Below are 27,455 nucleotides of genomic sequence, written 5' to 3'. Positions count from 1 at the left end.
TCCCTCCTCTATATGACATCCTTTTATATATTTGAACATGGCTATCATATCACCCCTTAACCTTCTCTTCTCCAAGAGGCTGTGGGTTTTACAGCAGAATTAGCTAACACGGTGATAGTCTTAGTAGATCTGTACATATGTTTCTTTACTTCAAAAACCAAAAGAATATAGTAAATTAGCTATGTCTTGCATCTGGAGACACTTTGTTGCTTTGAACTTTGTGAGATAGGAGTTTCCCCCTTAACTATGGAAGAAGCTGTTCTGCTGGGAGCAGGAAATCTCTGAAGACTCTGCTGGGGTTCTGCATTCTTCTGAGACATCACACTTTCTGATTTGTGATGAACTACCAGCTGACTTCCACAAGACACCAACAGTCAACCCACCAGGACAAAAAGAAGCCCATATAGCAAAGGTGGGGAACTTTTTATAGCCCAAGGGCAGAATTCCCTAGTAGGCAGCCTTCCAGGGGCTGCATGCTCGTGACAAGTGGAGCAGGAGGGTAAAAGTGGGCAGGGCCCAAGCCAAAAGTGGGACAAGCAACAAACTTCAAGAAAGAAGATTCCACCTAAACATTAGGAAGAACTTCCTGACAGTAAGAGCTGTTCGGCAGTGGAATTTGCTACCAAGGATTGTGGTGGAGTCTCCTTCTTTGGAGGTCTTTAAGCAGAGGCTTGACAGGCATATGTCAAGAATGCTTTGATGGTGTTTCCTGCTTGGCAGGGGGTTGGACTGGATGGCCCTTGTGGTCTCTTCCAACTCTATGATTTTATGATTCTATGATTCTATGTGATTCTTACCTTTGCACAGTAGGCTATATTCCAGCTATGCCAAAGTCAGATGTTTCTGCACATGAACCTCTCCATTCCAGCTAGGCCCAAACAGCTGAAAAGCATATGGAGCAGGGGCAAGGAAGGTTGTGGCCTGGGGAAAGTCCTGAGGGCCAGATAAAGAGACCTGGGGGCCACATTTGGCCCCAGGGCTGAGGACACCCATTCCTTCTACATAGTTCTGTATATGACTCTCCTTCCTTTGAGGTTTTTAGGCAGAGGTTGGATGCTTTAGCTGAGATTCCTGTATTGTAGGGGGTTGGACTAGATGACCCTCGGTGTGACTTCCAACTCTATGATTCTATGATTCCCCAAATTAGGGAAGTTACTTCCTGTGGCCACCTTGGCTCTGTCGTTGCAAACTGAGTCACTAGAAACAAATCAAATGAATTATAATGTAGTACGGGATTTTTCTTCTCCTTCTCCAGAGCACAATATAGCTGAGTTTCCGGAGTAATCCTACAATGATTTATCTGTTGTTCACACCCTCGTGGGACTGCAACAGAAAGAAATGCCACAGGTAAATATAATGTCCCCAAATTCTAAAGGGTATCTTCTCTACAAAGAGGAGAGACTGAAAATTTAGGGATATCTCATCCATTTAGAAGGTCATCTAAAAGTCTGTGCATGAATGCAATGATACAAAGATGAAGCTGAACTGCCATCTTGTGATTGAAAACTGCAATAAAATCTGTACAATTTGGAGTATAGAGACATAGGAGGTGTTTTCCCCCTCCCTTCCTTTCCTCTATGTTTAAAATTCATTTTTTAAACATTCAAAGCACAGTTTGTTCAGCTGTGAATAAAAGCTGAATGAAATGTGGTCTGCATGATGTACAATGTGACATGACTCAATTTTTACCACTCTGCTCCTTGGTCAAGGCATATCTTCACTGTGATGTCCAAGGTGAAAGATCCAATCGTCAACTTCAATGGTGATCAAAACACAACAGCAAATGCAAGATGTAGCATTTTGCTGCCTTTAAATCAGGGGTGGGGCACCCAAGGACTGCTATCCCTTCTGGGCAAGCTCCCAGGAGCCACATGTCAATGGGGGCTGAGGCAAAGGGGGATGAGGCAATGAATGAAAACCTGCCTCTTAGGGGATTGAGATTCTCCACCTGTGTCATAAATAGCATATCAAAATCAGCACTCACCCTGGCTGGTGGTTTTCATTTGTTTACTTATTACACTTTTCTTTCATCATGGAACTCAAGGTGGCATACACTGGATTGGCAGTGCGTTTCCCACCCACGCAATGCTCAGTCTAGGAACCTGCTTAGCTTCACCAAGGTGCCTGGCTTAATTGCCTTCAAACCATGCTCTGGGGACACAGCAAACCACAATTCCGCAAAAGGTTATCAGCACCAGAGTTTGTTTATTTAAAAAAAATCTGAAGAAGGCTTTCATTTGCAGAAATAACAACATGGAGTTCCGGCTTCCAGTCCTGCCGATTCATTGGTCATGAATCTAAAAAGGTTGGCATGCAATAAGGTTGCCATATTCTGAAGAGCAAAAAAAGAGGACACATTTGCTGACTTCTACTTTTAACTATGGATCGTTATGACAACTCTACCCATGAGAGAAAGGATGTGCCCTGGAAAAAGAGGACATATGGCAACCCATGTAAACCTAAGCTGCCATGGTGACTGAATCAGCTGGGTGTATGTATAACCAGAAGCATTCATCCAGCCAGCATTCTGTTCTCAATTAGAGGAACTATTATCATATGATAAATACTTTTTGGAGCAGTGGTGTTGAATCAGTGGCCCATAGGCTAGAAATGACCCATGAGTGATCTCTCTCTCTCTCTCTCTCTCTCTCTCTCTCTCTCTCTCTCTCTCTCTCTCTCTCTCCATTGTCAGTTCACAGTGTTTCTATGCTATCTGGTGAGAAAGAGGAGCCCCTTTCCTCACCTCACAGCACAGAAGCCAGCAAAAGTGTTGGAAAATGCCCCTGGACAAAGAAATTGGTCTCGGTGTGAGAGAGAGGAGTTGGGGTGAATGAGGCTTGTGTGTATGAATGATGTTTTTATGTGGTAGGTGTGTAGGAGAGAGATAATGAGGTCTGTAGGCTTTGCCCCTGCCCCTTTATTATCCCTGTCCATTCCTGGTGTGTTCACACATACCATGCAACATAGGAGCCAACTCCTTGGGACTGAGCTCCCTTCAGCCCCCCCCCCCTCCATAAAATATTTGAGGGAGCCTACTCCCCCACCCAAATTGAAGGGAAATCCCATTCAAATGATGTGCGTTCACCATATCATGTCATCAATTATGCTGGGCAGGGCTTACCTGAGCCCCCCAATATTTTATTCAAGTTGGCACCTCTGCCATGCAATCATATTCTTCTGAGGGAATGCAGGTCTCAAGGGCGAAAAATAATGTCTCTCACCCATACCTTGGGATATGATTGCATCCTTGTTTAAGTATGTTCTGTATAGATAACATTAAAACCACACAAAACATCTGCTGTAGACAAATCAAAACCATCATATGAAATGGTCGTAGGGCACATGGCATTTAAAGGAATCGTTTGTGTGTGTGTGTACGCGTGCGCAGACAAAGTGTGCGACTGGTGAACAACATTCATTCATAGAAAACCTTAAAAGATAAGAAGCAACACTATCTGGATAGAGTTGTTTGAGATAACAAACAGGATTGTCAAGCTAACACTTGAACTTTTTTCTGTGTGGTGACTATATAGATATTGCAGGGTTGTTTGACATAAATGGGCTGTAGTCCAGAAGTATTTCTTATCATTTGGCGGCGGGGAGGGTAGGGAGGGGAGAAACACTGACATTGAAATCGTTGTCAGCAGAGGTCATTTCTTCATACAGCAGCTTCACATTTCAGACTGGCTTCTTTTGTTTCTCAAGTCCTGCCTCTTAAATCCACAGTAAGGAGAGAAAATAAGGAATTCTCCTCAACACTGACACCACGGTGTGTTGTCGCAGGCTAATAAGGGGCCCTATCTGCACTGTGCATTTAAAGCTGTGTCAGATTCCCTCAAAGAATCCTGGGAACTGTAGTTTGTTATAGGCGGTGAGACCTATTCCCCTCAGAAAGCTACCGTTCTCAGAGTTCCCCGTGAAGAGGGATTGATTGTTAAAAACCTCTCTGAGAACGGTAGCTCTGTGAGGGGTTTCAAATTGTGAGGGATGCCTCCTGACTACAGTAGACTCTCCACTTCAGAAGTTCTCTCTCTCTCTTTCACACACACACACACACACACACACATACACAATGCAGGGACAAAGACAGAGACGTCAGTGTGTGTGGGGAGCATTAGCTTGCTCATTTTGTGCTTGCATGCTGGTTTTACACATGATCTCAGAAGCAGGCCACCATCAACTGTGTACTGTTATGCTGCTGGCTGGCTACATGTCATTCCGTTGTTGCACAATAAGCTAGAATGGGCTGCTAACAGGTAACAATGGTCATACCAATAATTTCTGTCCAATGAAATACCTGTTGGAAATATATTCTTCAGATATGCCCAGTGCACTAGCCCAGTGTATCAACACTTCAGGGGGGAAAACCTGTCTTTTGTTGTTGCTGTTGTTGCCTATGCTGCTGTTTCTTTCTGAAATATATTTGAATGTGTGTGTATTGCCTGTTGGATTCATTGTTAAAGATTATGCATGTGTGTGTGTGTGTGTGTGTGTGTGTGTGTGAGAGAGAGAGAGAGAGAGAGAGAGAGAGAGAGAGAGAGAGAGAGGTGGGGTGCTGGTGTTGTGAGCTAACCCACATGCCTGTAAATACCTAGCATTAAGTATACAAAAGTCCTTACTAACCTAGTCTGAGGATGCTTGTGGAAATAGATTTCATGGACTCTGATAATGTGAAGAACACTACAGACTTTTCTGTTGACTTTTAATTTTCACACATATTCTGATGCAGGCTTTGGCCTTTTGGGGGTGGGGGGTGGAGACCGAAACCAAAATATATTTGTGAGTTTCTTCTGATTCACCCATCCATAACCTAGGTTTGATGAATGCCAGCCACAGATTAGGACATCAATTTGAAATGGATATTATTATTATTATTAACCAAAGCCTGAGCGTTGCAAGGTAAAAAGAATGATAATGGGGCAGAGCCATCGCTCAGTGGTGGAACAACTGCTTTGCATGCAGTATGCTTCAGGTTCAAGCTGCAGGTTGGGTTGAAATAAATTCCTGCAAGAAACCCTGGAGAGCTGCTGCCAGCCAGCACAGACAGTCCTGAGGTATATGGACTAAAGGTCTTTCTCATTTTAGGGCATCTCCTCCCAATGGTTCTGTGTGTGCAGATTAAAATATTAATGGGGAAAGGACCCTGCATGCAGAAGGTCCCAGGTTCAGCCCCTGGCATCTTCACATAGAGCTAGAAATGCCTTCAGTTTGAAACCCTAAAGAGTGACCATTGACAATTCTGAGCTATATGGACCAATGGATCTGACTCTGCGATTCCGTGAAATGCAGTTTCCTAATAATAAACCAATATTGCATATTCTTATTACGAGCCAATTATTTGTGAATTTCATCAGCATCACTAGTGTGTGTGTGTGTGTGTGTGTTCCTCCTCCTGACTAGCTGGCACCTGACAGCTATATTCACAACTTTCATAATGAATTAAACATTTGAACAGCGGCAGACACTCTGAAGTTGTTACAGTAGCATGGAGTGGCACAGCATAGATTAAGCTGTACCTGCAGCTCCAGCAATTAGCCATCCCCCCCCCATCAATCAGTCATTAGAAACCCTTTATATTTCCTCTTAGACATGAATTTTAAAAAAGGACTTTAAGTATGCAGAAGAATATGTTCTTTTCTGCTTTTGCAGAAATGGTAATGATCAAAAGTTCTATTACTGGATATTAGAAGAATCTATCTTTCAGTGCAGTCAACATGTGCTGATAAATAGTACCATTGCCAAGCATCTGGGATCTTAGCTTAACACATATATGAGAATCCAGAAGTTCACCCATTCCTATTTCATAAGGTTTGAGGGTAAATTATAGCACAATTCCACCCCCCTCACATCTTAGATGTGTTTCAGCTCAGTCCTAAATGCATATTGACCAGCTTCTGGAACCACCTCAAGGGTAGTCCCACAGAAAGCACATTGCAGTAATCGAATTTTGTGCCTACAAATGCATAGAAAATGTGGGCTATATAACCAATAGCACTGCGTGGCAAGGCATCCCCCCTGGCCTTTGAACTGCCCCAATTTCCAAGAACAAGAAGGATGACAGCTAGCATTTTGGGTAAAACCGGGCCACAACTTATTATTGAGTACAGATGTGAGATGTTTGGCGTAGGCATTGGTTGGAAAAACCCCTCCCACTTCCAGCCCACCTGTCAAAAGGACTTACATTTGGGGTCAACTGGAAGTGAGGAAGTCCCTGCTGGGTAACTTCCCTGCTGGATTGCACCTGGGGATCCCTCACCCCCACCTGGGCATCTGGACAAAAGCATCTCCCCGGGATCCCTTTAATGGTATGCTCCATTCTCAGATGGGCAAGAGGATACAACCTCCCCTCTGTCCAAGACTGCTCAACCAATGCCTAAACTACCGAAGTTGTGACGCTTGCTCTTAGGATGGCGGAAACCAGAAGGCTGGAGCCAATTTACCAAACGGGAAAATTCCAACCTGGCCCTGAATATGACGACCAACTATGCCTTGTCAAGGTCCAGCAGATCGACATGAAACAGCAATGTAGGGAGGGAGGGGCTGAGATCCAATGGAGAAATGGCTGCAGTGCAAGCAACAAACCTTATTTATATACTCCCCCAGGAGAGCCCTGCCCACATGCTTGCTCGTGATTTGTCAACTGAGAGAGTGGGCAGGATCTGCTTCCCCAGTAGCAAGCTTGACCCATGAACCTCCTTCGCTGCGCAGAAGGTGGCCCAAGGGCAGGGGAATGCCAGGCCACAATGGCACACACCAAAAAGGATGAGTGGCAATAGAGGGAACCATATACCAGAAAGCAGTCAAGCTGGACTAGGAGAGTTTTGCAGGTGCTGTCTTGAAGCTGTCTTGAAGAGAATCGATTTACTATAAAGGAAATCTTTGGCAACTTGATAAAAATGTCATGAAGTTCAATCTAGTTCATAATGTCACATGCTTGTTAATTCAAAACAAAACAACATTGTGAGGAAGAGCCTTCCTCCTACATCTCATTCAGTGTGATTTGGATTTCTTCCCTGATGGAAATGGAGTCACAATCGGTCTATGTTTTAGAGCTCATCAGTAGCTATAATCAGGCATCAATATGTATTGGCAAATCTTGCTAGGGAATAAAATTGTTGTGGAGATGAACATCGCACAGACTTGCTAATCATTTAAAAATGCAGTTAGTCTATGTCTCCAGGAATTCTTTCTGCCTTTTGATAGTCTTTTTCTCTACTATAACTTCAACATGAACATAAGGGAATTCAGCGAACTCTTAGGGGGAGGTTAAAATTTAGGCAATTCAGCTCCTTAATCTATACCTTGCTGGGCTTAAATTGACAAGACTAAAAGGGAACTCTGCTTCCTTCTGTTCATTTCCAGTCCATTCATTCTCTCTCATATATATATATATATATATATATATATATATATATATATATATATATATATATAATCTGAAAGAACTCTGATCTGTTTCATATCATTGTGCCATTCCGATTTGATCCATTATTTGCGTCCAAATCTGACCTGTTAAATCCTAAACTGTTTCGTCCCCATTGTCTATAATGGAAAATCTACAAACAGCTGTAACTTTCTGCCAAGACCTTCAGCATTTCCAAGTGTCCATGGGACAACGAAATTGGGAACCACTATTCTAAACAATCTAAGAAAAGTTAGAAGTGTCTTTATCAGAAAGAGTTTGTGTTACTGTCTGTATGTTCAGTGTCAAGATTTACACACAGTGACTGCAAAGTCCACATAACAGCACAGAATACTGATTCCATGGCATGTTTTCCATTTGAGCATCAAAACTGGAAATACTATTGTCAGACTGGTACCTTTGTTGCAAGCCAAAAACATAAATTAGCATGTGCAAGACTCCCTGACATGGTGTGAAAGCTGATTTCATACATCATCCAAACCCATGGCATGAATTAGATATACAAAGCCACATATTCTCCAATATATTTACAGAGAATAAATGAAAAGCATATGAGAACTGTTTCCTTATTTACTGCTGACTTTGTTCAAACCTTGATTTGTTTGGCAGCTGAAAATTCTACTGCCAAGAAAGCATATTTTACTTCATTCTTTGGAAAATGTATTTTGGTTCTGCCAGACCCTTCACCTACTAAAATGACATACTGCCACATAAGGAGCAAGAAGAAAGGAAAGCAAGGAGTTACTACAGCAAAGAGCTGTTGTAACTCACTTTCCCTGCTGGGGACCCCAGTTGACCATTTTAGCAAACAAAGGCAATGCCAGATGCCATACCTGGATGAAGCCAGGAAGGAACCATTTCCTTGAGTCCAATGACCATTTGTACCACAATTGTACACGGTTGCTTCCTGCACCATTTTTAAAAAGTGTTTTTTTACTTGTGCTTTGAGGCTGCTTGGAGCAACTTTATAGTGTTAAATCATAAAGAGAGAGAGAGAGAAATTCACCTCATTTCTCTGTGTGCTTACCAGTATTTTTATGTGGAGATCTGTGAGGATTTCCCCAGAATTATCCTAAGAAATTCTCACAGGAACAGGGTGGGCAATACTTTAAGACACCCACAAATTGAACCAGAAAAGGATAGGACCCTCGTACCTACGGGACTGCCTCTCCTGGTATGCCCCGCGGAGGACCTTAAGGTCCACAAATAACAACATTCTGGAGATTCTGAGCCATAAGGTGGTTAGATTGGTCTCGACTAGGGCCAGGACCTTTTCAGTATTGGCCCCAACTTGGTGGAATGCTCTTTCACAGGAGACCAGGGCCCTACGGGATTTGTCATCTTTCTGCAGGGCCTGGAAGACAGAGCTGTTCCGCCTGGCCTTTGGGTTGGATTCAGTCTGACCCCTGTGTTTTCCTTCCTCATGGTTTTGATTTATGGACTACATAAAATGAGGCTGCATTTAAAATTTAAAATTTAAATATTGTATTTTAATCTGTATTTTAATTAATTGTTTTCTTTTCTTTTATGTCTTATTGTAATTTTATTGGTGTTAGCCGCCCTGAGCCCGGTTTTGACTGTGGAGGGCAGGGTATAAATAAATTATTATTATTATTATTATTATTATTATTATTATTATTATTATCCATCCTGACAAACAATACAGCTAGCTAGCTGCTCAGGGAATTGGGCACCTAAAGGGATCTGGCCACGCGAGCTATCAATCTGACCCAATAGCTGTGGCTGAGAAACCCTTTTACAAAAGTCAACATTTCTGCGGACCAAAATTTCAGCGCTTCCTTTGTCTGCTAGTCAGCAACATCTCAGTTCTTTAAAAAGATGGTACATGCAGTTTTATTGAACTGGAACTGGTGCAACCACATGAAAGTTGGGTTCTGAATTTCTGAACTGATGTGTGCTTATACTTGTAAAGATTATTACAGGAAAAGGATTGCTAAAGCTGTCTATGGAATTCAAGTCTTTACTAGGGAACCTTCATCGGTGGAAATCAATATGAGAACTGTCAATGTGTCTTTCAAACTTTTCCTGAATTTTCAACGCTATCTTCTTAATAGTTGTGATATTGACAAGCTACAAGGCTTTTTGAAGCTTCCATATAAGAGGAAGAGAAATTGCTTCCCTGCCTCTAAGACAGAAAAAAAGGGGAATGCTTTTCCTTGCTTTCGATTCTTTGATTGTCTCTTCTGCCCAGAAAATTAAATTTCATGAAGCTTATTCTTATAGATTGAATGCTTTCTGTGAAAATGAATTGGTATCGTCTTTTTGGTGCTTTCAATAAATTAAACCTAAATGCTCAAGCCAATTTTGAAGTGACACAAATTAGATTCACCAAGAATTCCACCCCCTGAAAATATAACCTTAATAAACAAGTACTATATTTTGCACCTGTCACAAGATGTGCATTGCTTAATTTCATTACCATGTGCTGTCAACCATTAATTCTAAATGTTTGAAGGCTTCTAGTATTTCTCAGCATCTTGGATTAGATTTCTTCACCTTGAACAATTATTCTTAGTGGACATTTGAATCACAAATAGTGGTCACATAAGTTGTGCTGATATTAAGGTAAGGTCCTGCTTTTGGATACAGCTTTTTCCTTTTTATAATTAAATGTGTCTGGAGAAGACTTTCTGTGCATTTGGCCAAAATGCCCTGTGAGAATGATATTTCAAAGGAAAATATGCTGTTAAAAGTGATAACACGGGGTAATTCTATGGATAAGACGATCCTGTAATTATGATGAATTAAATTTTCATTTAAAGGAAAATCTACCTAACTCACATGTTTCAAAGCAATAAACAAACAGGCACAGCCACACATTGAAATCTGTACTTGTGCAAGTTTTGCAACACAGTTCTCAGGCCAAGCTATGTGTACAAACATTGCACCAAAAAGTACTCAAAGGATTAAAGTGTGCATAAAAATGCATATACTGTATTCCTGAAAATAACAAAAAATATTAGGGGAAATTGGCCTGCAAAAAATGTGCATATTTGGCAAAATCGCATGTTAAATATGTGTCTATTGGGAGAAATTTGTACTAAAATGAAGATGCATTTTCCACCAATGTGGAAATGTCAACTGAATGTTAAGATTGCAAAAATGAGAAAGTGAGAAAAATGAAAGTGACAGATTTGGTTATCTGGACTATGCGAACAGATGGGCCTTGGGCCTGGCACAGCAGGACTTTTCTGGTGTTCTTAGCAAGCTCTCTTGACACTAGAGTAGTTCCATGGAGCCTCTCAGCAGCAGCAACTGATGCACAAAGAGTGTTTTCCCCTCCAGGACTCAAAGAGCAGAAATAGATGTGACTTCCCTCAAACTGGAGTTGATATTGGCACCTCTAATGCCAATAATCACCAGCCGCTTCTCTTGAGCTGCAACCAGTCGAAATAGATTGGTGATATGGACCGAGAGCACTGCACTGGAACATAGGAATCTGTCTTAGACCAAGACAGTCCATCTAGCTCAGTATTGTTTACACTGTCCAGCAGTGTCCAAGGTTTCATACTGGGGATTTCCCCCCAACCCTACCTGGGGATTGAACCCGGAATTTTCTGCAACCAAGCAGATGTTCTTCCACTGAGATATAACTAGTAGACATCAGTGGCGTGGCACAGGTGGAGCAGTTTTGCTCACCTGCGTTCCAAACACCAAGTGTTGCTGCCAGTACCCGAGAAGACATGTGACACAAGGCATGGTATGGACTCATTGTCAGGAGCATCAAATTAGCTTTGCGGCTACCTCACTCCCTCTCAGGAGCTGGCGAAGATGCTCATTGTTTGGAAGGCAGGTGAGCAACCTACCACTAATGGCCACAACCCTTCCCCGCTTCTCCATTTTCTTTCTGTAGCATTTTGAGTGGGGGGGGGGACACAAAAATACCTGAATATAGACAGTGATGAAATGTCTTCTCTAGCAGTCTGGACCCCGGAGGATTTATACCACAACAAGGACAATACCTTTGAGGTGATATATTGTGTTTGGATTGCCGGAAGAAATATCAACAACCTCAGATATGCAGATGACACAACCTTGATGGCAGAAAGCGAGGAGGAATTAAAGAACCTTTTAATGAGGGTGAAAGAGGAGAGCGCAAAATATGGTCTGAAGCTCAACATCAAAAAAACCAAGATCATGGCCACTGGTCCCATCACCTCCTGGCAAATAGAAGGGGAAGAAATGGAGGCAGTGAGAGATTTTACTTTCTTGGGCTCCTTGATCACTGCAGATGGTGACAGCAGTCACGAAATTAAAAGACGCCTGCTTCTTGGGAGAAAAGCAATGACAAACCTAGACAGCATCTTAAAAAGCAGAGACATCACCTTGCCTACAAAGGTCCGTATAGTTAAAGCTATGGTTTTCCCAGTAGTGATGCATGGAAGTGAGAGCTGGACCATAAAGAAGGCTGATCGCCGAAGAATTGATGCTTTTGAATTATGGTGCTGGAGGAGACTCTTGAGAGTCCCATGGACTGCAAGAAGATCAAACCTATCCATTCTTAAGGAAATCAGCCCTGAGTGCTCCCTGGAAGGACAGATCGTGAAGCTGAGGCTCCAATACTTTGGCCACCTCATGAGAAGAGAAGAATCCTTGGAAAAGACCCTGATGTTGGGAAAGATTGAGGGCACTAGGAGAAGGGGACGACAGAGGACAAGATGGTTGGACAGTGTTCTCGAAGCTACGAACATGAGTTTGACCAAACTGCGGGAGGCAGTGCAAGACAGGAGTGCCTGGCGTGCTATGGTCCATGGGGTCACGAAGAGTCGGACACGACTAAACGACTAAACAACAACACAATTGTGTTTGGGCTGTGCTTCTTCAGAGTTGTTGTCAAACATCCTACAGGACATAGCTCTTTCTTCGCACACACTCTGAATCAGCAGCTCTGAATGGCAGCCAGCTAAGGATATCACCATCTCAATTTTCTGAGAGAACCGGCAATAAAATTTAAGGCTTTTGTCACAGGTCTAATTTTACCTTGGTAAACAGTATGGTACCACATTTGTCAATTCTCCGGTTCACTATTTGCAATGAGAGTTCAATTATCAAGAGCTGAGCAAACAGACAAAATAAATATATTTGCCTCCAGAGGGAGCAGAAGATATAGTGCAGGGGTGTCAAACTCAAATTCATTGGGGGCCGCATCAGCAGTTTGGTCACCCTCAAAGGGCCGGTTGTGTCTGTAGGACTATGTGTCCACTCTTTATTATCATAAATTATTGTCACTGCATTCAATTATTACTGTTTTTTGTAATAATGTAAGCTCATTCCCGCCCCCATGCGGATCACATTCCTGCGTCGTGGCGCGTGTGTGGGAGGGGATGTAAACGAGGGAAATTTGAACAAAAGGTGGGGATCGACGGCTTCCGGGGGGGGGGCTTAACTAAACCTTCGGCAGGAAGGAGAAAGCCACTGCTGGGATTAAAAACCTGCAGATGGAAAGAGGGCTTCCCTCTCCCGCCCTGCGCACACCCAACCCCCGCTAGGCAGGATGCCACACGCTGCAACCCACCCCATGCTTTGGAGAGGGGCAGGAACATGCGGTGCAGCGCCAACTCCCTGCTTTGCTTTTGCATCCTCCCTCCTCAGCGCCAGAGTCCCTTCCCCTCGCGCTGAGGGAGGGCAGCGGATTTCCCGAGGAGGAAGGCGGCGTCAGCCCCAGCGGATGTGCATCTTCACCTCAGAGCTGCTCTTCCCCCCACCCGCGCTGTTTTCGTCTTCGCCGCCGCCTCTCCCTACCGGGACTGCAGGCAGAGGAGGCTTGAAAACCTCCCCCCCCCAAAAAAAATTTCCCCTCCCACCTCAAACCGCGAGGCGACTCCATCTGGAGCCCTACATCACGAGGGGCTGAGAGGAGGCGGCGGCAGAGCGGGAAGAGCAGGAACCCGTGCCGTCGCCGCCACCTCCCTCCCGGAACTGAGAAGCCAAAGGGCAGCTCGGGGTGGGGGGCAGAGCAAAAGCCAGGCACCCTCCCGAGTGTCTATGAGGAGAAAACAGGGGAAGAGGGAAGAGAAACTTGGCTCCATCAAGAGAGCGGCTGTTGCGCTTCGCCTACTTCCCCCTCAGGCTCACTCCGCGTCCCTTTCGCCCGCTTGCTCGCCCACCTCCCGGATGCAGCCGAGGAGAGGAAGGGAAGCGGCGGGCGGCGGCTCCCCAGTGCCGCCTCACTCGCTCTCGGAGACAACAGCAAAGCCCGCCAAAAAAAAATCCAGCGCTGCTCCGTCCCAGCACCAACTTTGCCGGCGGCGCCTGTACGGCTTTCCTACCTCCTTGGCGGGCTTCCTCCTCCTCCTCCTGCATCTCACTTCCCCGTCTGGCCGCTTTGCCACCGCCTCCCTCAGCCTCATTCAAAATTGAAATTCCCTGGCCAAGGCCGTCAGCGCGGCTCCAGCGCCCCGGCCTCCGCCTGCAGCCCCGCCCCCGGTTTTGACCCTCGGCCAATCACAGGCTCCAGAACTACTGTCAGTGGTTATTGTCGGCGGCGGCTACGCGGGCCACATGACGAGGTCTGGCAGACCGGATTAGGCCCCCGGGCCTTGTGTTTGACACCCGTGATATAGTGCCATCCCCTTTGAAGCATTCTTCTGAGGTGTTGAGGAAGGAGAGGCTGCTTAATTTAATTCTATACAAAGAATATCTACTGAAAGAGTTTCCCGAGTCAACATAATAACTTTCCTAGACAACTTTCTAATTTCATTAGGGGCCACATCTACTGACAGATTCCTGGGGACACTTTTTTGGAGGGCAAAAGATCTGACTGTAATTTTGAGAAGTGGAATTCATGCTTCATCCCTCAAGCTAAATGGAATCCCTAAAGCAACATGCCTAAATTTCTGAATGTGCTGCCATACCACTTCTCGAGCTGATCAGGATAAAATAACTCTTTACTTCTGTAGAAAGCTCTGCGTGATTGGAACACTAATCTGGGATGTTATTCAACAAAATAGAATCATAGAATCATAGAGTTGGAAGAGACCACGAGGGCCATCCAGTCCAAACCCCTGCCAAGTAGGAAACACCACCAAAGCATTATTGACATATGCCTGTCAAGCCTCTGCTTAAAGACCTCCAAAGAAGGAGACTCCACCACACTCCTTGGTAGCAAATTCCACTGCCGAACAGCTCTTACTGTCAGGAAGTTCTTCCTAATGTTTAGGTGGAATCTTCTTTCTTGTAGTTTGAATCCATTGATCCGTGTCCGCTTCTCTGGAGCAGCAGAAAACAATCTTTCTCCCTCCTCTATATGACATCCTTTTATATATTTGAACATGGCTATCATATCACCCCTTAACCTTCTCTTCTCCAGGCTATACATACCCAGCTCCCTAAGCCGTTCCTCATAAGGCATCGTTTCCAGGCCTTTGACCATTTTGGTTGTCCTCCTCTGGACACGTTCCAGCTTGTCAGTATCCTTCTTGAACTGTGGTGCCCAGAACTGGACACAGTACTCCAGGTGAGGTCTGACCTTGATCTAGATGCTATACTCCTATTGATGCAGCCCAGAATTGCATTGGCTTTTTTAGGTGCTGCATCACACTGTTGACTCATGTCAAGTTTTGGGTCTACCAAGACTCCTAGATCTTTTTCACATGGACTGCTCTCAAGCCAGGTGTCTCCCATCCTGTATTTGTGCCTTTCATTTTTTTGCCCAAGTGTAGTACTTTACATTTCTCCTTGTTAAAATTCATCTTGTTTGCTTTGGCCCAGTTGTCTAATCTGTTAAGGTCATTTTGAAATAATTCCACTTGTGCAAAGACTTTTGGCTGTGAAATTGAACTTCCCCTCTCTTCTCACCGCATGATCTCCACAACCCCAACTAAATCTGTTTTAGGTCTCCTCCCGACCCTCCAGAGTAGATTTGGGGAGGATGTGGGGTGAATGAGAAGATGACATGAAGTTATGCTGCACAGGTGGAAATCCTGGCACTAGTGGAAGTATGACACTGGGGACAGCTGTTCTAATGAGATATAACAAGCTGGACTGGGCTTTCTGCTCAATCAACTGAGTGCAACATTTGGTTATGGGGAGAAGGCTTTATGTCAGGGGCAGAGCTAAAAGCACAAATGACTCACTGAGTGAAACAGCATCCCAGACTAACATCCAAGATGCTGAGTTGCTGTTGCTCAGCAAGAGAGGGAGAAGCGCTGAAGTAGTAGAAGGTTGGTGCAGTGCAAACACACCAGCAGAAGTGGTGGATTGGCTCAGTTGGTCCGTTTGGATTGTGCAACCTCCCCTCTGCCTTGTTCCTGCCCGTCCCCATAAGCAATGGCAACCCACCTGTCAAGAAGCTAGCACAGCAGCGCCACACCACTTGGTGATCCACTCTTGGTTCTAGATGCATATGCCCTGCACACAAGTCATGTGTGAATAAGTCTACAGATTATAAAACATGCAGGGGTCCTGCTTGAGTAATGATGGGGATACCAGCTGCAGAGCCTCAGCCTCCAATTTGTGAAGGATTGCAGAGACTTGTCAGAGGGGCTAAGGCTAATAGGCTTGTCTTGGCTTTCCCCGCTTGTGTAATGGCAAGTTTGAAGCTGGGCCAATCATGCATGTCAGTAATGCATGGGGACATTTCTTAAAATTGTATGTCTGACTTCACAATCTCAGCGATTGACTAAGTATGTTTGGTTAATAAATTTTAAGCCTAATAGGCCAGATGCTGACATGAGTTTATCAGTACAGTTTAACAGCTTCCATCATGCATGCTAATAGCTGGGTATCCTGTTCCAAAAGTAATTTTGAAACCACCATCATTGCAGTTTGGGTGGTTTTCTAAAGATTTTGGTCTATGGTGACAAACTTCCAAGCTAATAATTTCCATTTGATAATAACCAATTTTGCTCCATCCAAACTGTGCATGAGACTGGTATTTAATTACCTAAACTTTACATTAAGATCATTAGGCAGCAGTTTATTATACCCTAGAGTGTCTTAGCACTATAATGAAATAGCTCACTTGAATTATCAAAATGCCCTCTCCCCCCCCCCCCCGGAAGAATCAACCTCAGAGAATGTTCCTTTCCTCATTCTCCCCTTCCCCTAAGAGTCCACAGAATGCCCATTTCATTGTTTAATCGTGACACATTGAAATCATGTGTATCCTTTTTCTTTCAAAAACAGATAGATAATGGATAATAGTTGTCTGTTCTTATAGGATCTGCATGATGTGCACCGCTACGTTGAATACAGGTCACCAGTGATGTTGGGCATAGGAACATTAGAAGCTGTCTTCTACTGAGTCAAACCACTGTTCCATATAATTCAGTATTGTCAACACTAATTGGCAGTGCCTCTCTGAGGTTTCAGATGAAACATTCCCAGCCCTACCAGGAGATTCTGGGGACTGGACCTGGAACCTTCTGCATGCAGAGATGCTCTCCTTCTGAGCTGTGGCCCTTTCCCAATTTAACCAGGTGGTGAAACAAGATATGTGTGTCTGCTACATGTTGAATCCAACATTACCATGTTTTATGCATCCTTGGATTTCTGTGTGGCTGCAGCAGGAAAAAAAAAGTGAGGCAGCCTTGACCATATGGCTAGAAGTTGCAGACATCTCTCTCCCTCTCTCTCTCTCTCTCTCTCTCTCTCTCTCTCTCTCTCTCCCTCCCTCCCTCCCTCCCTCCCGGTAATTAGAACTGCTTTTAAACAGCTGTTAGATGGTTAGGAGATATCTGATTCTACCCTAGGAATCTGCTTTGTGAACAGTCCATCAGTAAGAACCAATTAGTCCACACAGCCAGGGCATACATTTATGGTCACTTTATCACTTTTATCCCTACTATGCCATAATTCTCTTTTCAGCATCTAAAAAGTGTTGGAGAGCTCCCCAGACTTTCCACAGAAGACAAGGCGAAGCAAAGAGGGAAAGGGCTTTTGCATCCAAGCAGCCGAAATGGGAATGCTAATTGTCCCTCTGATCACAATATGTGGGAGACGTTGTGAACAAAGCAGGAGAGTTATGAGCAAGGGAAAGAGAGGACCCCGTTAGAAAACCATGCCTGGTGTTTCCTTTATCTTGCTGTGTGGTGTAACATATACAACATGTCAGATTCAAAAAAGACGCACACTAAGCGAAACATAATCTAAAGAAGACTATATGAGCAATGTGTAAAGCAAATGGATTTCCACTCTGAATTTGATTAGCTGGCTGGACTTGAAAAATACTGAGGGGTCAGTCAATTCATCACAATTTCAGCAAAGTTTCAAACAGATCAAATTTGCCATGAAGAACACCCATGGTGGAGTGAATGAATTCATTTCCTGTTGGGGGGGGGGTGGAGATATTTGTTACTTCTGCTCCTGTGAAGTAGTAGTTTCTTCATTGGAAGAAAAGGTAGAAATAGTAATAATAAGAAGAAGAACAGGGAGGAAACAAATCACCATTTGCTTTTGTTTTCCTGGTGCAGTGTATGATTTATGTTATGTTAAGGTCACTTCTGTAACTCAATCTGATTCCTGTGCATTTGAAATAATAATATGGATTTACTGCATATGCACTGCTGTTATGTATGTGATTGGGAAGTCTTTTCTCTCAAGAGAACCATTTTCTCAATAATTCCCATTCTAGGCTCAAGCTCAATAGCTTGCATTCCCTTTCCTACTCAGATTTCAATGCAGCAGCCCACAGCATGGCATATCCTTTGGAATTCTCCCTTGCTAGGCTCCAGCCACTCTCCTTCCTGTGAGCACCTAGAAAGGAACGCTGTGATCACTAAAAGTCAGCATGGGTTTCTGAAAAATAGGTCATGTCAGACTAATCTGATCTCATTTTTTGACAGTCACAAGTCTGGTAGATGAAGGGAACGCTGTGGGTGTAGTGTATCTTGATTTCAGCAAGGCCTTTGACAAGGTGCCCCATGATATTCCTGTAAAGAAGCTAGTAAAATGCGGACTAGACAATGCTACCATTCAATGGATTTGTAACTGGCTGGCTGACTAAACCCAAAGGGTGCTCATCAATGGCTCCTCTTCATCCTGGAGAGAAGTGACTAGTGGGGTGCCACAGGGTTCTGTCTTGGGTCCAGTCTCATTCAACATCTTTATAAACGACTTGGATGATGGGCTGGAGGGCATCCTGAGCAAGTTTGCAGATGACACCAAATTGGGAGGGGTGGCTAATACCCCAGAGGACAGGATCACACTTCAAAATGACCTTAACAGATTAGACAACTGGGCCAAAGCAAACAAGATGAATTTTAACAGGGAGAAATGTAAAGTACTAAACTTTGGCAAAAGAAATTGAAAGGCTCAAATACAGGATGGGTGACACCTGGCTTGAGAGCAGTACATGTGAAAAGGATCTAGGAGTCTTTGTAGACCACAAACTTGACATGAGTCAACAGTGTGATGCAGCAGCTAAAAAAGCCAATGCAATTCTGGGCTGCATCAATAGGAGTATAGCATCTGGATCAGGCATCCCCAAACTTTGGCCCTCCAGATGTTTTGGACTACAATTCCCATCATCCCTGACCACTGGTTCTGTTAGCTAGGGATCATTGGAGTTGTAGGCCAAAACATCTGGAGGGCCGCAGTTTGAGGATGCCTGATCTAGATCAAGGGAAGTAATAGCACCACTGTATTCTGCTCTGGTCAGACCTCACCTGGAGTACTGTGTCCAGTTCTGGGCACCACAGTTCAAGAAGGATACTGACAAGTAGGAACGTGTCCAGAGGAGGACAACCAAAATGGTCAAAGGCCTGGAAACGACGCCTTATGAGGAACGGCTTAGGGAGCTGGACATGTTTAGCCTGGAGAAGAGAAGGTTAAGGGGTGATATGATAGCCATGTTCAAATATATAAAAGGATGCCATATGGAGGAGGGAGAAAGGTTGTTTTCTGCTGTTCCAGAGAAGCGGACATGGAGCAATGGATTCAAACTACAAGAAAGAAGATTCCACCTAAACATTAGGAAGAACTTCCTGACAGTAAGAGCTGTTTGACAGTGGAATTTGCTGCCAAGGAGTGTGGTGGAGTCTCCTTCTTTGGAGGTCTTTAAGCAGAGGCTTGACAGCCCTCTGTCAGGAATGCTTTGATGGTGTTTCCTGCTTGGCAGGGGGTTGGACTGGATGGCCCTTGTGGTCTCTTCCAACTCTATGATTCCTTCCCTTTAAGCACCAGTGAGTCACCTACCAGGATGTCAGGTATGTGTTGCTGACCTGCCCCACTGCTACTGCTTAAAACCATAATGAGAATAAGCCAGGTGAACCTCAATAGGGGGTGGTGGTGATGGGAGTACCACACATAATATAATAGTGATTGCTTTCATGTGTTTCTGTGCAGCTTCTGGGTTATTCAGCCAAGCAACACTGAAAGTGTCCTTGGTGTAGATGGGCCTCCAGGTCAGAATGACAACATGTGGATGTAGGTCTGTAATCCAGAATGATAGGCTGCCCTGGTGTGTATTTTATGGCCATATGATGATAGATACAAAGCTTTTAGACTTAGGAAAGTTCGTGTGCGAACCCTTTTTTTAAGGGAAAGGTGGCAAGCAAATGTGCATTATTAATGTGGTGCTGCCATTGCAACAGGAGCTATTCTAGCAAGACATAAACATTAAGAGAGGATGTAAGGGAAGACATGCCAAGAAAGTCAGGGCAGATGATGAAAATAGTACCCCCTACAGGCTTAGTGGCAGTGACTGCTCTTATTCTGTGCACTGGGGGAAATTAAGACAGGACTAGCCATTGTGGTATGGACAACTTCCCACCTTCCTCAAGGAGGCTGATGGAATTTGCAGTCCACAACATCTGGAAAGCATTGTGTTGTCTACCCCTGGTAGTATTATCAGATGCTGGGGTGTGCCACAGAGTGAAGAATTTGTTCATCCCTGAGCCTGTACTTACTTATTGCGTATTGTTTTGTTGTGTAAGCATGTAGATTGTGCTTTCTAACAAATGCAGCTGGAAGGAAGCTCTTAACAAGAGGAGCAAATGTTTTGTCTCAATTTTAGATTCAATACACAGAGGGGAATCTACAGCTTCTTTCACAAGCCTTCTTCAGAGAGTTGAACTGAATATTCATATGAAGTTCTATAACTGTTGAAAAATAATAGTTCAAAAAGAAGCTCATTCACATTTTTCAAAAAGAATTTTGGTGCTTTGGACCAGTTTGGGGAAAACTTCAATATGCACACATACCAAACCTCACAACTTTTAGCCTACTTTTTGAAGGACACAGTAATTTCTGATGGCCCTAGGCACCATTGAAGCTGATTTGTTGTTGTTTAGTCGTTTAGTCATGTCCAACTCTTTGTGACCCCATGGACCATAGCACGCCAGGCACTCCTGTCTTCCACTGCCTCCCGCAGTTTGCTCAGGCTCATGTTCCTAGCTTCGAGAACACTGACCAACCATCTCATCCTCTGTCGTCCCCTTCTCCTTGTGCCCTCCATCTTACCCAAAATCAGGGTCTTTTCCAGGGAGTCTTCTCTTCTCATGAGGTGGCCAAAGTATTGGAGCCTCAGCTTCAGGATCTGTCCTTCCAGTGAGCACTCAGGGCTGATTTCCTTCAGAATGGATAGGTTTGATCTTCTTGAGTCTCCTCCAGCACCATAATTCAAAAGCATCAATTCTTCGGCGATCAGCCTTCTTTATGGTCCAGCTCTCACTTCCATACATCACTACTGGGAAAACCATAGGTTTAACTATACAGACCTTTGAAGCTAATAGTAATGGTGTATCATAGCCATTGGCAGCCTTCCTCTTCTATTTGTCTGTCCCAAATCTCCCACTATTCAGTCACATTACTCGACCACATGTTCTAGTATCACCAGAGCAAGGCAAAACATTTTCTTACCTTTTACCTGTGGAGATGGTTTTTATAGGTTTCAGCCAAACACACTGAGCAGCTCTGCGGATGAAAGTGACGTCTGTCACCCACATTTGTGGATGGAGGGAAATGTCCCCTACCTAACTGGTCTACCAAACAGCATGACTCAGAGCGGACCTCGATTGCCGTTGCCGGCATTGTTGCAGCGAGAAGCACCAAGCGCAGGCAGCACTGAGCACCTCGTTCTTTAAAAGCTGAATCTGGAAGGTTTCCCAGAATACACATCTGCCCGTATAATTTACATCTCAGATAATGTCTGACTCGAGGAGGTAGCAACAATGAGTACATTTATTCACAGGGGGCGAATTACTCACTCTCTGTGTGGCTATGCCATGCTTCTGGGTGAGCTCTCCCATAACTAGTTATCAGGCTAACTAGCAAGTGGGAGGAGGGGCCCTTCTGGTGAGCTCTAAATGTGTTAATGTGCTCCATCTGTAAAATACACAATGTACCATCTGCCAGTTGGCAGGGAGTGGATGCTGAGTCTTACTTACTTATGTATGTGCACTTTTCCTCTGCTCTCTGATGATCTGAAATTCTTCAACCAGATTAATGTTCCTGCTGTCATGATATTGGTGATGTTTGATAATGTGCTGCTAACAGTTTGGAGGGATGTTGTTTGCAATCTCTCGTGGAAGGTGATAAAATGAGAACAAACTTTTCTAGCTCGACTTGTGTGTATTAGAAACATAAAAGGAAAGAAAGCTGCCTTATACCATGGCAGAACATTGGTCTGAATTGGCCAGTATTTGTCTTCATGGACTGGTAGAGATTTCCCAGGGTTTCAGAGGCAATGTTGACATTGCCGATATATTGTCCACATGCTGTATGATGTTGGGAATTTTAAAAAATGTTATTTTATGATGTTTTGCTATTTTCTTATGCAACACCCAGAGAGTGACAGCTCTTGGGAACACAACAAATAAATGTTATTAGGGGCTCTGCTCCCATAATTCTTTGCAGGAAGTCATGACTGTTTGAAGTGGTCTAATAGTGCTTATGTATGGTGTGAATGTGGCCATAGCTGCCATGATACGTCTATGCATTTGTCTATCAGTATCAAGGGCACAGGAAGAGAACATTTGCATGTCTAGTCAATCATAGCTGGGGGGGGGGGATGGATCCAGATCTCTTCGGTCATGCAAATTTAACCCTAGGTTACTCCAGTCCTTGGAGCAGCAGAAAAGGGAGAAATAAAGGAAGCATTAATTGATTCTAGGTATATTTTAAAGTTTTAAAAAATGCTCCCACATATTTAACTTGCTTAAAAATTATTCTAGATAATAGCACTTAATGAAACATTTATTGGAAGACTCTCTTGAAATAGGCAGTATTCAGTTAACTCCTTTTGAGGTCAATAGTATGATGTTAATGGAAAAGGAATAATGAGCCCGGTAGCATTATGCAAATAAGTCTGAATACCTGCAGCAAATCTTAATTTGTCCAGTCATAATTGCTGGTAACCAAATTGCCATATTATTGCTCAATTGCTTTTTAAGCTAATAAGCAACATAACAAATAAGAACCTAAAGTAAAACAAACATTTAGGGAGCTAATTACACAGACAAAGTCAAAACGATACTTGAATCATTTTAAGATTCAAGATTTCACTCCTGTTCCTTTTCTGCTTGAAATCCAAGGCACATGGAATAAACTTGTAACCATCAAATCACACAGTTTGTATCCGTATACTGCATTTTCAAAGCACATGATAACCCACCCTTTTGAACTCCTTGTTAAATAATGCAAGAGTAGGCACTTGTTGATTCCTTAAGCAACTTTGTACAAATCATAGATTATGATCTTTCCTTTTACCCATCACCATGGATTGAATGGATGAGAAATTCACTCTGAGTGGCACTCCACACCACAGCATTCGTGTTTAAAATGAAGGCATGCCACTGCATGTATGCCCTATCACATGTCTGTGTGTCATTTGCACATGTTACAGCACCCAATCTGATATTTGAAGGCTTCAAACTGGTTAGTCAGTGTGAGAACAGAACATGCAAGCATACCATTGTCCCAGCTCTTGGGCATCACTTGCTCAGCCGCTTAGAAGCTTTTCACCATTCACAGCCTCAATGTGTGAATCATCCCTTAAACCTCAAACCCTAGCTCATCAACACCATTGAGAGCATGTAGGAACATGGGAAGGCCATTAGTCAATGCAGCTCCCTCTTGTGCAGCAGGTCCCCAGGGCTTCATACCTGGGTCTCTCTTAGTTCTACCTGGAGATGCTACGGGTGGGCATGAGAATTTGTGTATGCAAACTGTATGCTCTGCCAGGGTGCTGTGGACCTTCACCATATGGAGAATACACATTTCCAATTACAATGCCTCCAAAGGAGATCTTTACCAACTGACAGCTGGTAAGAAGTATATTTGTGTAGCTGGGCCATAAATCCGTTGCCTTTACAGAGGTTAATTAACACTTTCCTAAACGCCTGTAAATCAGATACATCACAAATCTGCCTCTGTTGTAAAATAGTTTTCCTTCTGTTCAGATGCTTCAGATGGAGCAGCACTTTTTCTATTGCTTGATGCAAATGCTAATTAAACTCTTCCTGAAGGTGAGGCAAATCAGCTGCAAGGCTATTCTTCACACTTTGTCCTCTATGAATGTTGTTGTGTGTGCAGTACTACACCACTTCAGCTTTGTGTGTGCAGTACTTCACCACTACATCTAAAGGAGACTTCTCTTTTTGTTTTGTTTTTAAAAATAGATATTTTGGTGAACATCACCAATCTTTCACCTCCAAATTCTTATTCAAAATACCAATGGCCATTCTGAGATATGTCTTCTTTTTTCTTTGCAGAAACACTTACAAGTCATACTTGTGTGAAGGGACACAATACACAATCATGGTGTTTTCCTTGAATTTTGCCTAACTTGAGATTGAATGCAAATTTGAAGGATCCTATTTGGTTTTCCCAGTAGTGATGTATGGAAGTGAGAGCTGGACCATAAAGAAGGCTGATCGCCGAAGAATTGATGCTTTTGAATTATGGTGCTGGAGGAGACTCTTGAGAGTCCCGTGGACTGCAAGAAGATCAAACCTATCCATTCTGAAGGAAATCAGCCCTGAGTGCTCCATGGAAGGACAGATCGTGAAGCTGAGGCTCCAATACTTTGGCCACCTCATGAGAAGAGAAGAATCCTTGGAAAAGACCCTGATGTTGGGAAAGATTGAGGGCACTAGGAGAAGGGGACGTCAGAGGACAAGATGGTTGGACAGTGTTCTCGAAGCCACGAACATGAGTTTGACCAAACTGCAGGAGGCAGTGCAAGACAGGAGTGTCTGGCGTGCTATGGTCCATGGGGTCACGAAGAGTCGGACACGACTATACGACTAAACAACAACAACATTTGGTCAAAACATCCAAAGAACGCCAATAGAATAACTATTGCTCCTTCTACAGCTATTCTCTCTTAGAGCAAATTCAGGTCATTGAGTGAGTGCCAATGTGAATGGAACCAAAACATCACAACAGCAACTATATGTTGGACGAACCCTGAAAAAGGGGAAAGGGCAACAAATCACTTGGGGAAGGGTATGCCAGATGGTAAGAGGGTTGGGAACATAGTTCTGTGAAGAACAGGAGGATAAGCTTAGTCTGGAGGAGAGAAGATTAAGGGGGATATGCTAGTGATATTCAGTTATCTGAAGGGCTGTCATGGAGAAGGGGGCAGTTCTAGAACCGATGGGTGGAAGTTACAGGGATGTCCAAAGGGGAGTTTCCTCATATATTTATGAGCATTTCTTGCGTCTATTCATTTAGTATAGTTCTACTGTGATTAATTCTATGGTAATATACCCAGATTCCTTATACTGTGTAAGCCAAGCCTAGTAATTATTTACTTTCACAGTTCACAGTTCACTGAAGATAAGCAAATCTAACGCCACCTGTTCCTTAATACTTTCCAAGATTCATCACCTTCAAATCCCACACATAAAATCATGTCTGAGAAAAGTCGTTTATTCAGATGTCAAGCTCACCTCATTCCAAAATGGTAACAAAAATATAAAACGGCCAGTAAAATAGAACAAAATCTAATACTGGCCCAAGGCATTTTTATGCCTGAAACATAGCAGAAAAGGGTGCCCCACCCTTACCAGCTAATGGTGCTGAATTTATTTTGGCACCTGGGACGTAAAATCCCACAAGTGGATCTTCCTCCCTCTAATGGTAGTGGTAGTAATAGTAGAACTCGTACCAAATTGCTGTCCTTTCATGTCACCCCAAATCAGCTGCCTGAAGTGGCCTCCTCAATCTGCCAAATGGCAGGACCAGATCTGAACATTTTTTTTTAATAAAAAAAATTCACTTCTATGCTGGCTTAGCTCTGAATCCCAGAAGCCAGCCTAAACGGGGAGTTTCTTGTGTAATATCCTATATATTAAAGTGCAAGTGTCTCTGCGTCCAGTACTCCCTGTGTCCCTGGGTTTGCGCTAATGCACATGTGCCCCACAGACACAGGGACTGGAAAAAGAGGCGGGACGTACACACGCACACGCTCTCTCCCCCCTCAACCCTCTGCCTCCTGTTCCCCTGCAGCGGTGGACCAAGATGGCGGCATCGGGCTCCGGGGCCGCGGCGGCAGGAGCCCGGTCTGGTTCCCCCCGCCGCCACGGGCCGCAGCCCTGGAGCCCGATGCCGCCATCTTGGTCCGCCGCCACCTCCTCCTGACAACCCTAGCTGGCCTGTGGGAGGAGCGGCGGGGCTGCGGCCTTCCCTCCCTCTCTGCGCTCGGCCGCGGGACACGACGGGAGAGCACTTTGTTTAATTGCGTTCTTGGCGCGCCCCGCGGCCGAGCGCAGAAAGGGAGGGAAGGCCGCGGCCCCGTCGCACCTCTAGCGCCCGTTTTCTTAACGGGCTGGATGAGACTAGTTCTTGTATAATATTCCTTCAGCAACACATTCCTATTTGGAGGTAGGTTGCCATATTTGGCACCAGCTGAAGTTTATCAGCATCTTTTAAGGATGATAAAGTGCACTCGCACAAGGAGATAGTGATGGTCACCAACTTGGATGGCTTTAAAATGGGATAAGACAAATTCATGGAAGACGAGGCTGCCAATGGCATGCTCTACTTCCACTGTCAGAGACTTTATGCACAAATTATGCGCTCAGGTTCTATTGTGGGTCTCCCATGGGATCTAGTTGCTCACTGTGAAAACAAAATGCTAGTTTAGCTGGATCTTTGGCCTGATACAGCAGTGTTCTACTAATGCTCTTTGTGTGCTGCACTAATCTTGTCGTAAATTAGAGTAAGAAAATAGGAAGACCTCTCTTGGACAAAAGGGTGCATTTGTTTCCAACAATGATTGGACAAATTCTTCTGGAAAGCTGACAAGTGGGGCATGGAGAAAACTGCTGCCTCTTGCCATGTTTCTTAATTCATGCAGACATGGATTATAATAGCCAGAATCTCATTTAACAAAAAGTATTTCAAAAAAAGGGTTTAAATATGAAATATATAGTTATACCAATATCTGTACTTCTGTGTTTATACATAATTCAGAACAGCTGACTAACTTCTTCTTGCTTCTGCCCACCAATCAGCAATCCCAGCAAAATATTGCTCTAGAGTATTGTTGTGAAAGTAATTTCCTGAACTATTAGGTCTTCAATTAGAAACACAGAGTGAATGTGCCAAAACAAAATCCCCAAGAATTTCATGTTTACTTTGCTTATATGAAGAATCATGAGTGTTATTTTTCAAGAGCAAAAGGTCAGTTGACAAAGGTACTTGAACACTGATTATAGGAAGAACTAGGGTTGATTATGTGAACAGGTTACAACGGCATCAATAAACATTAAGCACATGGTGGCATTCATTAGTTTTCAGCAAAGGTTACATTTATTATTCCAAAAATAATGAGCATGGTGTAAGAATTCAATTTCGGGAAATTGGGTGAGGTCAAAAGCTGGTGTTTGTTGCTTCAATTGCAGATCTCTATTGACTTCATATGGGAGCTTCGGCTACGGAGCTCTTAGGAAGAGGGTCCATCTTTACAGGCTGATATACAATGCCTGTCTTCATTAATGTACTTCCGTTAATTTAAATTGCTGTTCCTCGGAAATCAATGGAAGCATATTAAAGTACATTATTAATCAACTTTCACCACCCTGTAATGCACAAGCATTATGAAATTATATGAAATTTTATATAA

The sequence above is a fragment of the Zootoca vivipara genome, chromosome 5, assembly GCF_965207765.1.
Source record: "Zootoca vivipara chromosome 5, rZooViv2.hap1.1, whole genome shotgun sequence".
NCBI classification, from domain to species: domain Eukaryota; kingdom Metazoa; phylum Chordata; class Lepidosauria; order Squamata; family Lacertidae; genus Zootoca; species Zootoca vivipara.
The sequence above is the reverse complement of the archived record's forward strand: the minus strand, read 5'-3'. Positions refer to the sequence as shown.